This window comes from Tasmannia lanceolata, unplaced genomic scaffold (assembly GCF_043159265.1).
Source record: "Tasmannia lanceolata isolate RefF3 unplaced genomic scaffold, GAP_Taslan_0.1 ptg000016l, whole genome shotgun sequence".
NCBI classification, from domain to species: domain Eukaryota; kingdom Viridiplantae; phylum Streptophyta; class Magnoliopsida; order Canellales; family Winteraceae; genus Tasmannia; species Tasmannia lanceolata.
In genome coordinates, this window is record NW_027518693.1 from 791,552 (window position 1) to 806,831 (window position 15,280).

The 15,280-nt window shown below is 36.7% G+C and overlaps 1 pseudogene across 1 annotated transcript; it reads right to left on the reverse strand.

The window, feature by feature from the left end:
- Positions 1–2,321: 2,321 nt before the first annotated feature.
- Positions 2,322–12,603, reverse strand: LOC143848769 (pescadillo homolog; annotated as a pseudogene). The gene is made up of 9 exons (XR_013235467.1): positions 12,471–12,603; positions 12,271–12,356; positions 8,413–8,540; positions 6,361–6,478; positions 6,136–6,261; positions 3,951–4,035; positions 3,736–3,846; positions 2,860–2,953; positions 2,322–2,655 (listed from the first exon to the last, which is right to left on the reverse strand). The product of XR_013235467.1 is annotated as a pescadillo homolog (transcript).
- Between the last annotated feature and the right edge of the window lie 2,677 nt (positions 12,604–15,280).

Here is a 15,280-nt window from a genome sequence, read left to right on the forward strand (position 1 = left end):
TCCCTAGCAAGCATGCATACACATGCACTAGCTAATCTGTGTTCACCCACATGACCTTCTCATAATCTAGTCCGTACATTTTCGATCAGATGATTCTGACTATCTTGATCAACGAGTGTCACATGGAGAGAGAAAAAAAATTGAACAATTCTCCGTGTTCCAAGTTAAACGATGGATCGAATAGTTCGGAAATTTGATTAGAGGGCTCTGATGCTGATGTCACATAAACTACAAGTTGGGAGCCGTTCGATAAAGCATTCAGATCATGTGGGTGGGCCCACATCAAGCTTCTCATTAAGGTCTTCAACTAATACCATTTTGATGGGGAAGTGATAAATGCGCCCCTATTCACTACTTGGGACACCCAGCTGCAGTGGACCAATGACTGCAGAGGCGCATATATATATATATATATATATATATATATATATGAGGAAAGTGTTGGTGAGGTTAAGCTCACCAAACTTATGGTGAGCTAGTTTGCCCGATCACATGGGGGCCCACTTTGTTAGGATGATCCAAACCATTCATTTGAAAGTCCCTTACATAGATGGGGGTGTACCAAAAATCAGCTCCATAGGATCATCCTAACCCCTCCATTTGTGGAGGACAAAAATGGACAGACACAAATTTGCCCTATTTTTGTCCTCCACAAATGGAGGGGTTAGGATGATCCTATGGAGCTGATTTTTGGTACACCCCCTATCTATGATAAGGCCTTGCAAATGAATGGTTTGGATCACTCCCCAAAATGTGGGACCCATGTGATTGGGCAAGCTAGCTCACCATAAGTTTGGTGAGCTTAAGCGCACCAAACTTATGGTGCGCTTAAGCTCCCCAATCACATGGGTCCCACATTTTCTGTGGTTATCCAAAGCATTCGTTTGCAAGGCCTTATCATAGATAGGGGGTGTACCAAAAATCTGTCCATTTTTGTCCTCCACAAATGGAGGGGTTAGGATGATCCTATGGAGTTGATTTTTGGTACACCCCCCATCTATGTAAGGGACTTTCAAATGAATGCTTTGGATCATCCTAACAAAGTGGGCCCCCATGTGATTGGGAGCTTAAGCTCACCATAAGTTTGGTGAGCTTAAGCGCACCAACAGTTTCCTCATATATATATATATGGGGGAAACGTTTTCTGAGGTATACCTCAGATAAGTTATTTGAGCAAGAGCTCAAAAAATCATGTGTGCCCACATTGTTTGGATGATCCAAAGCATTCATTTGGATAGTCCAAAGATAGATTGAGTGTGCACAAAAAATCTGCTCCACAGGATTATCCTAACCATTTGATTTGTGGAAGTTAAAGTGGATGGGTATAAACCTCCACAAATCTGTTCATTTTTAACCTCCAAAAATCGAAGGGTAAGGATGATCCTATGGAGCTGATTTTTTGGGCACACCCTATCTATGTAAAGGCCTATCAAATGAATGCTTTGGATCATCCAAACAATGTGGGCACACATTCCAAGCATAGGATACAATTACTTTGTTCAATGATGTTGCCTGCCAAATATCATTCTCTAGATTAATGAAATTAAATGCAAATAACATCTTTCCATTTTTATTTTTATTTTGTAGTTCCGACCAGTTTTGCTCGAATTTCGGGTATTTTAGTCGAATTTTGGGAATATCAGTCAAATTTCGGGAATTTAGGTCGAATTTTAAGAATTTTGGAGAAATAATGACGTGAAAGGAAATCATGCAGATGTTTTTCGGCGTGGAAGGAAATGGAAACATTTCAGTCGTTTCGAGAAAATTTAAAACCATGGGATTGGGAGGTCACTTAATTGCAGAAGGGAGCCCTTTAGCAGCATTTCCCAATTTCTCAAGATGTCGTCTCAGGAATAGGCCCTCAAAGCCTCATGTTGAAGAGCCCACGAAGCAATTGAGAACTTAATTTGCCAACCCAACCATCTAGGATAGGAAGCTCTATCTTTGAAGATCCAGTCGTTTTTTAAGGTTTGTCAAATCTGAGACTGGGCACCCGTGTCAGATTATGACATGCGTACTTGTACCCATGCAACATAGGTCAAGGACTATTGCCTACTCATGGTCCCTACAAAGTGATGATTGTTTAACAAATTATTATGATGGCAAGGCAATAGAATAGACCATTCCGGATCCGGATATGGGAACGCAGTAGAATAGACTTATTTCCATAAGAAAAATATATGACACGACAAAAAAGTTCTTCAGGCATTAAAAAAAACAAAATTTTTCTCTATGCTTAGAAAATGCCTAAAACACTATCAAATTGAGAAAAGGCCCTGTACAATTTGGTACACTCATGTATTATCATATTCAGCATGTACATAAACATCATGATACAGTAATGATCCATAATAATTGAATGGATATGCTAACCTCACGACTTAAGAAAAACCTCATATTCTTAAAGAGAGCCTTGCACTCTCTCGTATCCTCGTTTTCTTCGTCGCCACTGGCAGCATCCTCAACAAGGTGCATCAATGCACCCGGTTCATTCGCAGGAAGCTGATGTTAAAGTTAGTCGCAGTTCAGACTCATCAGTTTGTGGTCCCATTTTCCCCACGTCAGATTGCTCTCCGCCGGAAGGACCGGTGGCTTGAGGGTCCAGCAATGCAGCTCTTGAATTAGCAGCGAAATACCTAGACAACGCATAAAGCTTTGCAGAAAAATTCAGGAAACAATAAAATCTAAAGGAAAATAGAATAAAGTAAATGAAATAAAATATAAAACATTTAGAACTAAGAGTGTGAGCAAGAACTTGAGTGAAACAATCAACAAAAAAAAGTACCAAGCTAATTCTGATAAAACATCAGAACAACAAATGCTATACAAACAAAATCAGGCAAGTTAATAAGCACATACCTGCTGCTAAAGCTTCCAATCGATGATCAAGAATGGGCGGATACTTCACATTTATGGAATGATAAAGCTTGAAATTGACAAAAGCAAGGAGTGTCTGCAAAAAACGTCGACAATAATATGAGAAGGCGTGCTCAATATATGATCCAAGCTTCTAAACAAGTATCCAACATCAGAACAGGCAACTGCATATTTCATCACATGAATTTAAATATGGGCTTAAGAATTTAAACACCAAATCATGAGAAAGGTTAAATTGGAGGTTCCGCTGTGCAGACCAAATAACATGTACAAGAATTTCTTATTCAGTTAAATCTGCACTGAAAACTTGGAGACTGAAGCACCCTTAAATATCATGGTCCCACACTACAAATTGATTCCATTAGCTCTAGAACAATGCACAATCATTGCACATAGTACTCTAAGCAACTATCTATTAATAGCAGCCAACAAACTTCCTATAATAGTTTTAAACTTTTCTGAAGAGTTTTTCCACTCTATTTGCCTTGATTTTCCTACGTACTTGCCCATCGCCTCGAGGCATGCACCACAACTTCGTAAAGGTATGATATGGTACATTGTTTCTTTGCATGTTAGAGCATTTTGTCCTAACAAAACTTCCACCTGGTCAGATTACATTGAAGGATGAATCTAACTTGCAGAAAAAAATGTCAATGAACATGTTAACAAAAATACACATGTCATATTGAAGAGAAAGCATGCAGCAATATCCATCAAAGCCTAACCTCATAAAATTCCCAGATGCTTAATTTTTATTTCACAGTAAAGCAAACAGCGCCAAGAAAAGCCACAAATGGTAATCATATGTCCGGAATCCAATGAAGAGAATGGGTATAACCATAACTATTCAAGTCTAACCTCATAGAACTCCAAAAAGGTTAGCATGAAATTGAAGTCCACATCATCAGTTAGGACTTGCTGCAACACATGTGGTGTTAACCATGTGATTTTTTGACCCTCAACCTCGGCCTGGATAAATGAATAAAGTGAACATAGCCATTAAAAATAAATAAAAGCATAAAGCTTTGAAGCCTTCTGCGCTGACTTCTAAGAGCATCGCTAAACAGTATTACCTGGTAATATATGCCTTTCAAAGATATGAAGGTCTTCCGTAGGCTATGAGTTCGAGAAATGTATGCTTGCCATTCATGGCTCAACCTAATTAAAAACCCATAAGCAATTTTCAAAGTGAAATTCAAAATATTATTTCTTAAAAGGCAAAAAAACATGTTGAAGGGAGAATAAATACTTAAGGCTTAGTTTCTTTCGACGAAAAATTTGTTTTATGTTCATTTTTACAACATAAAACAAATTTTTAAGTCCATTTTTACATCGAAAGAAACGGAGCCTAAGTGATCATAAAAGAATTAAAGGCATGTGAGCCTGTTTTATTTTCCCAAAAAAATGCTAGCAGAATTGTAGACATGTATAAATGGATGCAAATGCACCCATGTTTCTTCAAGTCTGTCTTTAAACATAACAGTATTACATTTTATGAACATGTAAGTTGTTGCAATTATTAAATATATATTCATGATGCAATTTATTACTGAAAAACATGGGAATTGTGTTCTAAAAAGAATAGAAGCAAAAATTCTCTGTTTGTTCTTCAATAAATTTTTTGCTCAGCCAAGCATAGGAAGAAGCTACGACACACAAAAATGAGTGATGTGCTTCAGTTAACGTTTTTCTTTTTAAATCATAATGCTTCAGTTAACTTTCCTCTAATATAATATATAAAGATTTTATTCCAACCAGGACACCAACTATGCAAACTAGGATGACATCCAATGTCACGATAAAACAATAATTCAATTTTTAAAAAAATATTGTAATCACTTATAGCATCCATTGCAACGGGCAACTAAATCTCCACAAAAAAATCCATTTCATAAAAATAACAAAAAATAATTTATTTTATAAAAAAAAAGAATCAATTATATTTATTAAATATATGTTTACATACTAATATGTTTACAAAACAATTCATTATGGATGAGATTTCAGTCGGTATAGCTGGATCATCAATTTCATTTCAGCATGTTAAAATATCGGCAAATAGGGAGGCTGATCGGCTTGCCAGAGATGGTGTGGATAGGGCTTCTCTGGAGTTTTTTTATTTCCTCCCACCTTGAGGACTTTGTTTCTATTCTTGTATATTCTTTTCTTCCTTTCTGTATTGACCATCTTGGTCGCTGGGTTCCCCCCTATTTCTGATTGATTTCATCCATTACCATTCAAAAAAATTCTTTAATTAAAAACATGGAATCTGGTTCTCATAAGAATAGAATCAAACAAAATTTGTTCACTCCTCAATAAATTTTGGGATGTAGGATGGGCTAGTTGGAAGGGATTTTCAGAAAAAACAATAGGGACTTATTTTGGGAAAAGGAGAATGGTAGAGAAATTTGAAAACAGCAATGATTTAGGATTATTAGGGGTGTGAATTTCAATCTTTATGACAGTTCTAAATGCCCAGGAAATTCGAACAAGATCCAATGGTCTGGTCAGTTCTTTTACTTCAAAAGCTTCTTTAGACTTGCGTAGGGGACTTCCTTCCATATTTGGAAGCCAATCCTGCCCCCATTTTGAGTTGCCAACCTCAACATTAAGGACTATATAACAGTTGAAAAGAAAATTACCTAAGGACTCCACAATTAATTAAAAACAGTAAAAAACTGAAATAGAAAGTAGAAACTAATCTTAACTGGACTTACCCAACTCAATTAGGAAACTAGAACTTCTATTTCCAAAAGTAACTAACATGGACTCTTACAGAAAATAAGATAAAACCCAACTCGCGACAAGTAAAGTGGGCCCCCTGAGCTACGAAAACTCAAAGACAGGAAAAACCCCCCTTTCAACCGTTTGGTCAAAGTCAAACTTGCCAAAAAAGCAAATTTACCCCTTCCCTCTCTTGTGGCTTCACATTGAAGTCTAGCAGAGGGTGGTGTCATGATGGCCCCACTTGACTATGAATCGACACGGCCTCACATGGCTGTCTTTGACATTTCATGGATGGTCCCTATCATCTTGTATCATTCAAAGAAAAGAAAAAATGCAAACATGGAAAAGCTCATAGAATATGAAATGAACAAGATAAAACATCATAGTCCCTAGCTTGAAGAAAACAAACAAGAGCATGTAACATATGGTACATATCAATGAGGCCCACAATTTGAAGTTCCCTGCCATGGCACATTGAGAAGATGAAAGCAACATAAAACGAAGTTAACTTCTAACTTCACAAAAACAAACCTTCAACAGTTCTGGATGCGCTTTACCCGAACGTGTTCACTTTCAACGGCAGGAAGTGCTGCAAATAGGTGTACCATAGTGAGACAATCATCCAAATCCCTGAGTGCGCCGATGAATTTTGGGTACCTACGTCAGCAAGCATAATTAAAGTCAAAAAAAATATTTGAGATTAGAACAAGTTGTGAGCAGATTTGTCATATCAGAGCAACTAGAGAAGGTGCACACCTTTCTCTAATAAGCATATCAAGGGTATAAGAAGGCTTTCGGCTCAATAGACGATCAGCAAGTTCCCTGTTCTTCTTCCCCAAAGCTTTCTTCACCTTCTTGTCATATGCCTTAATATCTGTGGAGCATGATAAAAAACAAATAAGAAAATAAATAATTGGTATCTTGAACTATTATTCATTAACTACAAATGAAATACAAGATCCCATCATATCCCCCACTGAATATAAATAAATGGAATACCTTGTCTCCATGTTTCTGCTGTATCTTCCTTTCTCAGTTTTAATAAAATGTTTTCTTTTAAATAAATAAATGGAATATTGCATATCATGGTTCACCATCTTAAAGCATCAACAAAAAATAATGATGCCTGTCCTTAGCAAAAGAATATTCATCCACATTCACACTTCCCAAAATAGTAGCCAAATTTTGGCATCCTTCGAAGTCGCATTCAATTTAATTACAACCAAGGTTTTAAATTTCGACCGAAATCCAAAATTTCGGTCCGATTTCGGTCCAGACCGAAACCAAAAGGGCCTTTACCTGAAATAGTACTTTATTTCAGTGAAATACACTGAAATTTCGGTATTTCGACCGAAATTAACGAAATGAATACTTAATTTTCGTCAAAATTTTCAGAAAATTTAGATTTTATTTTATTGGAGCGAGATTTATACGGTGTAATCCCATAGAATCTGGTATTTTTCAAAAAGTTCAATACGGCTTACAAAATAGGATGATCCATTTGATGGGCAGAAACGGTTGTTCCCCATAGATTCAGATTCAAAAGAGGTTTATTCAGTGGAAAAAGCTGGTTTGATATTCACAACCCCCACGGCACTATTTTAGACTTTATCTCTGACGGAATCGTAGAGCCAATGAGAGAAATTTTGCCCGAGATTACCGGAATATGGTAAAAATATTGTTTATTTAATGGTGTGCCGAATTTCGCCCGAAATTACCAAAATTTTTGCCGAAATTTCAGCAATTTCACCTGAAATTTGGTATCAAAAAAATATTGTTTTCTAATTGTGTACTTGATTTCGGCGGAAATTTCGGTTTCGCTTAGGGGCGAAACACATACCGAAACCGAAATTTAAAACCATGATTACAACCACACACACATATGAGACTAATGGCTAACAACCTTCGACAAAAGAGCATGCTTCAGCAAGGAGCAAAGGAATAAATGAAGAGAGTCACCAAATTGCATATACAGCAAACCAGCGCTGTAGCAATGTGTAATAAGGTGATCATTAAGAATGCATAGCACTTGAATCAATCACTTCTTGTTTTCCTTAAGTATAGTCATGTTGGAAATACACCAAGCACAACATGGATGCAAATTTTAGACATACTTCAAATCAAAATGGATTTTTTGAAAAGCAAAAAAAATGTCAAATAATTTATAATAAGGATTTCAGAGCATCCTTCATCCATGCACAAGAAATAACAATTAAAGAAGATGATTAGATGGAAAGGAGAAAAAAGGAAAGAGCGGGACAAGAAAAGAGGGCAAGTTTGGGGTTTCTAATGAACCCTCAAGTGACTTAGGAGGACCCTATCTATCAGCCAGAACTCTGTATTTTTGTCTTCTGTCTCTCCAATATCTCAATTTTTCATGCCCTAACAACTTAACTAAGGTAAGTGCAATACTTGGTAAAAAAAGTAAATAACCAAAAATAAAACAAAGCCAATTATTCATGAGCTCCAGACTAAAGCAGTCACGATTAAAGCCAACATCATGGATATGAAAATCAGGTTGTACTTTCAGGAACCAATTGAGAACATGTGACCATTTTCACGAATGCAACATTCAATGGTACCTTCTGATAAGATGAAAGCTTATTCAAAGCCAGCTTTTCTTTCAATTTTATGATGTACAAAAATGAATAAATAACCATTCAAAAATGAATAAATTACAATTCAAAAAATGAATAAATAAATACATGCAGACATGCATAGATACATGTGACGGTGTTCTGCGTGTGAATTTGTGCTCATATCAATTTCATGAAATACTACAATCACCAGCAAAACACTGTTAGATACCTGAACTTTTCAAGTAGTGGTTCATGAGCAAGGAACATGATATCCTTCATGTGATATATGTCTTGTGGTTTCCTTCGAACTTTTTCTTCGGCTCCCGGGGAAAAACACCCTTGAGAATGCATCGTCGCCTACAATTATTAAAAAAAAAAAGGAGAAACATAAGACAACGAAATTTATGCAATTCAATACAAAAAATCCCCTGAATTTCACAAGTTATTTAAAATAATTTAGTAACACTATAATCAAAGTTCCAGCAAAATGAAAATAAATTATGTCGCCGAGTATTATTGCAATTACTAAGGGCATCTTCTCCCTTAGTATCTTTTTTTATTATTTTTCTTTATTCGTTATTCCCTTGTATTCTCCGTGTATATTGCCCTCTTTTACCTTGATTAGTTACTTAATAAAGAATACTTTGTAAGTATCAAACAGCATAAATAAAGGCTATGAGAATGGGGATGCATCACATGATTCCCTTCTTTATGTTTCTTTTCATAGGCCCAATTTTATTTTATTTTAATTTTTAAATGGCAAGATGATTTCATTAAAGAGGGAAGCGTACCAAGATGGACCAACCCCAAAATACAAAGGACAGAATAACAAAACAAAAACAAGAAAACATTCAAGCCAGAAGGAAATCGAACCGCTCCAACTCCACTCGACTAACCCCAACCCTAGCCAAAGAATCTGCCTCCCTATTTGCCGATCTCCGCACATGGTTGAAGACAATAATAGAAGACCCCGCAATAAGTCATCTCTTTCATCGAAAAAATGAGAAAATCTCCAAGAAGGCTATCCCAAACCTTTCAACCAACGAATCACGTTTAGAGAATCACCCTCCACAATAGTATGATTCATTTTTTCTCTATCAATCCTTTTTATGCCTAAGAAAATCTCTTGGTTGCCCTTTTTTCCTCCCTTCTCCTTCCCAACAACAACAAGAAGATTGCAAAAGGTCTAAAGAAATCCTACAAAAAAAACTGCTCATAGATTTAGGTGACGTGATGCCATCTGTACGAAAAGCCACATGCATTCAACAACAAAAAGAGAATCCCCACTCATTTTTTAAATATGGCCACATCTACATGTTGATAGGTCTTCTTTAGCAAGCAATCAAATGGTTGTGGCTCCATTTCAAACTAAGGATAGAATGCATGATGAATTGATGATTAATATCATAAAGGATTTTGACTTGTCTTTGACATTTTTTTGGTATATAGTAATTTTTGGTATTTTTTTTATCAAAGAAGTGGATGAGAAGGATGTTTGCGGAGGATTTCCAATTTCCCATGAAAATTGTGTTCTTTTCATCCACCGAATGTTGAACACATGGAAATCATGTGTCAATAATGTCAGAAAGCTCATTCTTATTTTCTGTGCTTGTGCAGATTTTGTGAAGGGCTGCACAGTATGGTATGATCTTCTTGTTGGTGGTCCAAAATTGTTTGTCTTTAAGTATACTAGTGCCTTTGGGGGTCAGTGGATGATTAGTAGCTTGTTCAAGAGGGGTTGTTTCCATTTTTACCCTTCATAAAAGTAAAAAAAAAAAAAAAAAACTCATGCGGATCTGAAAATTACTAGTGACAGTTCATGACTGTCCTCTAAATAATGAGAGAGAGAGAATGAGTGAAGAATCAGCATAATCTGAAAAAGCAAGTATCTGAATCACTTATTTAAAGATTCAAATGAGTTTGTGATTGACTTGGTAGGAAAAAACTCAGACACAAAGAATCGACGCAGATGATTCAAAAATTGATTCAAGGAGGTTATAGTAGTGGACAAACTAGTAATGAGGACAGTAAAAAAAGAAGCAATGTTTGATTAATACATAGGGTTGAAGCTGGGTAGTTATCCAAGGGGGCATGCGTTTAAAGAAATGGTATGGTTTAAGAAGTTGTTATCATAAACAGGAGTATCAGTACAGACTAGTGATGACACATTGCCACAACTAAACAGCAATGCGTATTGCTTCCAGCCCAGAGTCCCATGAGAAGACCAATACATGGAGGTATATTGACAAAATACAAGGGATATAGGTGACAAGGGAGAGATATCCACTCCATATATCGGAACAGAGTTTCACTTAGGACATGTGTTCAAAAGGATGGAGTTTGATTGACTATTCTAGGCACGAAGTTAGGCTTGCTGAGATCCATGCACTAGCACGAGAGGGGAGTGTTCTTGAGGATTATCGGTAATAAAGGGCATCTTTGTATGTATTTTTTCCTCTGTTTCTTTTTAACTTATCTTTTCCTTTCATACCTTATGTACAGTCCTTCCTTTCACCCTTGATTAGTGCACTAATGAATTAGGGTAAATGAAGCTGCACAAATAAATCATGTGGGAATGGAAATGAATCGGACGATTCCCTTTTCTATTCTTCTTTGGGAGTTTTACTTTAGCAAAACTATCTATCTTTAGAAAATGTAACGATACATAAGTGTCGAAAATTGGTGCATTTTTAAAGGAAAATTGTTCAAATAAAAAATAATCATACATCGAACCCTACTTCAATGGATCATATGTTTCATTGCAAGTTGGCTGGAGACAGGTTCTCTGGAAATTCGGCTTGGCTTGGGACATCATATCTGTCTATCTCGGCAATCTAACCTCTTAGAGTGATAGTTCTTCGTCCCTCGGCAAAAGAAAGAGAAGATTCTTTGGAGTGTGATCTTGTCGACTACTATCTGGATTCTATTGAAGGAACGGAACACGCAGGTCCTCTAAGGTTCGGTTAAGATCCTGCATTGTATCTATATGATGGAGATTACCTTAACCATTTCCTGTGTGAAGATTCTTCCCAGCTTTAGGTTTGTTTCTTCCTATGACTCCTGGTGTGGTTGTAGAGGGATATGTGCTAGTCGTAAGTAGGTCGTAAGTAGGCTGGGACACATTCTCCCAGGTGATATCCTCCTGAGCCAAGTCAGTTAAAGCCTATGATTTGTGGACACGGACACGAGTGTCACGTGTCGACACAGACACGATACATCGGACAAGGCAAACCCCCAAAATTTAGAAACGGGAACACGGCTAAAATAGAAAGTATACATAATTTGTCGATGTGGATTCATGTGTTGAGTTTCGACACGGATATGAGTCGTTTGACATGGCAACATCTAAAAATCTAGAAATGAGGACACACATGTACATACACATAAAAATATTGATTATTACATGTTATTCATGTCCACACGCTTACATTAACTCTAACACTCCTGGCAATGCATTTAAAAGTGTCCAAAAGAGTGTCAATATGTGGGGACACACGTGTCGTGTCGGACACGGCAGGACAGCAATAAATTCATAGTGTCAGCTAAATCATAGGTTAAAGCTCAACTTTGATGGGTCTAGTTTGGGAAACTTAGGTCTACTAGGAATGGGTGACGTTCTGAGAGAAGAGAAGGGTTCTTCAAAGTGGGTCTTCTCGGGTCCAATTAAGACGGGCTTTTCTACTCTTAGCACATTAGAAAATCAGCCGACAATGAGACTAGCAGATTAGATAGGATGAGCGAAGGCAGAGATAGATTAGAGATCTTTGATCACTTCCCCACTTAAGGTTGTATAACTTTTTATCATTTTCCCCTTTGCCTTTTTTCCTTATTATTAATAAAAGATTTCACCATTCAAAAAAAATAAAAAATAGATCGAACCCAACCCATAAGAAACACTGAAATTTCCAAACTCTATTACATAATCAACTACAATAAACTAAAAAAAGTAGACATATAAGGAAAACCCTAGCTAACACGAAACAAACAAAAGGGTAATGAAAATTGAGACCCAAACACTGTAAAGAAATAAGAAACAAACACTTTTTCAAGAAACTCGGAACTATTTGATATCCGAAGAAATAAATACCTGAAAGTCGAAAGATTAAGCTGCAGAAAGTGAATTGCTTTCGTTCTCGTGATGTATTTCGCTGCATTTCCCTCCTTCTTCTTCCCCTAAACAATACAAAATCAGGAAACTGATTTTCAATTGAATACATGAAAAAAAAAAAACAAAAGTGCGAGATTTTCCATGAAATCTAATAATCTGGAGTATAATCGATGGATTACAGGAGGCCTATAATGTTTCGGCATAGTTGGAAAATGGGTGAAAGAAAGATCGAGAGGAAGAGAGAAAACTGTCGGTTCGTCCGGATCAAGACGAATTAGAAGAGAAAAGAGAGCTTAAAGAAGGTGATGTTTTGCAGCGCCATTTACCTCCTTAAATACCTCCTTAAATCACGTATCTCATTCCAATCACCGTTTCAGCCGTTTTGTTTCCACATTAAACTCCTTTAAAATCTCTAAAAATAAAAAATACACCACGCTGTTGTCTATATCACCCGCCTATATACCATTTTTTATAGGGAAATGTTATCAGCACTACTGTATTTTGATGAGGGCACTCCTCACTTTATTCAAAGTACGGTATGGCCCACACCATAGGATGATCCAAACCGTCCATTAGATGGCCCACAGTCTAAATAGGTTGTGCCTCAAAAATTATTTCCATAGGTTGATCCTACCCTCTGATCTATAGAGGGGTTAGGATCAACCCTCTAACATTCGGATCGAAGCCTTAGGATCAACACCATTTATCTTAATTGGCCTGCCCATAAAAATGGCAAAGCCCAAAAGACACTTGGATCGAACAATCATAACCATCTAATTTGAGGGTATTTGGCAGCTGCTCCATTGCTTTAGCCATCAATTCACAAGCCTCTTTGTCTACATTTGATGGGCCACAGTGTAAATAGACAAATAGTCTGTGCCCCAAAAATCATTTCCATAGGATGATCTCAACCTTCTGATCTATAAGATTTCCATAGTATGCCCGTCGTTTCTCTTTAGATTGGAGGGCAAGGATCATCCTATGGAAATGAGATTATAGGGTGCAACCTATTTACATTGTGGCTCATGAATGGACGGTTTGGATCATCCTATAGTGTGGGCCGTATAGTACTTCATTTTGAAAAAAATGGGTGGGATCTACACTGTTCAAAGATCTCAACAGAATAATTGTTGGGCCCACCAACAGTTTCTCATAGAGAGACCGGTTTGGAGTGTTTTACCGTCTATAGAGGGGATTTTATCCTAGAAGGGATGATTGGCGTTCTGTTTTTAATTGCAATTAAATCTCTCTCAAACAATATATAAACTATTTTGGTCTCTTATCTCCTCCCTTAATATGGAAATATTTCTAAACGGTAAAAACCACGCAAATCGATAATAAAAAAATCAATTTTGAGTATTTTGTTTTTTGCAGTATTTCATGTGGGTATTATTTCGAGTATCTATAAATAAAATAATCAAGCACTACATTATGTATTCTTATACTACTTTCACATTGTACTGATACTTGCTTTTGCTATTTTAACACAGCTTCTCTTTCCAAAAGTCTTAGCAAACTCTTTCTTCTTTACTTTTTGGGAAAAATACAGATACACCTCCTCTAGTTTCTGACATATTCAACTCTGACCTGACTTTACACCCCCTGAAGTTTTTTTAACGTGACGGAGTAGACAGCGAGGCAGAGATGACCAAAATTGTAATAACCGGTAAAATATATATATATATATATATATATATATATATATATATATGTACACAAATAAATAAAAATGGCCTCATAGGTGGGTAATCATCTGCCATTACTCATTTTTTCCCGAGTTAATCGGGCATGAGGACATCTGGCATAATGGGGCGTACGCGATTCGAACCCAACGCTGAGCGAGAATTGAACGGCTTCCTACCACTAAACCACCGCCCCAGATGTCAACTAAAAATGAGTAGATACTTACACATATTAAAAATTACCAATAGTCACTATTCATAATTACTATTCACAATAGTCACTATGCAAGATTACTATGCAGAAATACTACATAAGATTACTATGCAAGTTCACTATTGAGATAAAATATTCAAAATTACTATTCACAGTAGGACCCACCGAGTACTATTCACAAGCGGGTCCCACCAACAGTGGGTCCCACATCAGCGGGCCCCACACAAGCGGGTCCTACCACCAGTGGGACCCACAACAAGCAGGACCCACAAATAGCGGGACCCAACGCCAGCGGGACCCATCACTAGTGGGAACCACTACCAGAAGGACACACCGCAACCACTTTCATTAACTCATTGGTTAAGCGGGTCACTCCACAACCACTATCATTAATGAGTAGTTGCGCTTCACCGACGAAAATAATAATTAAATAATATTAATCATCATGTTACTATTCAAGCAGCCTTTACTATTCATTTATTTATACCTTTACTATTCCTATATTTTTGTAAAAGCATTTAAGAGAGTAGTTGTGAATTTAAGACTGTAGTTGAAAAAAAAAACCTATAAATAGAGGAAGAGAAGAAGAAGAAAAATAAATAAAAGAGAACGAGAGAGAAGGAAAAAGAGAGAGAGAGGAGAAGGAAAAGAAAATTCACTTCATCACTACCAAGGTAAGTCTTTCATATAGATAGTTAAAGTATTTATTATGGGTAATATGGTTGGTTCTACCACATATGTAAATATTAGGATAAAGCATGCATAAGAGGCGATAACTCGCTATAGATTATGCAAGTTTTATCATCTTATTTGAACGGTGAAATACTAGCATAGTAACCATAAAGTAAACTTTAATCAAAGAAAGGCAAACTGTTGAGCATAGTAGCCAAGAAATAAACTAAATCAAAGAATGGTGAACTGCTGAGCATAGTAACCTGTGGGGTCCACATGAATAGTAACATGTGGGGTCCATATGAATAGTGCATGCTGGGCCCCATGATCTTAAAAATTTAATAGAAAGAACACTGAACACAGGGAATATTATTTTGGACATAGATGGACATTACCTGGACAGAAATGACACTGCCTTAAA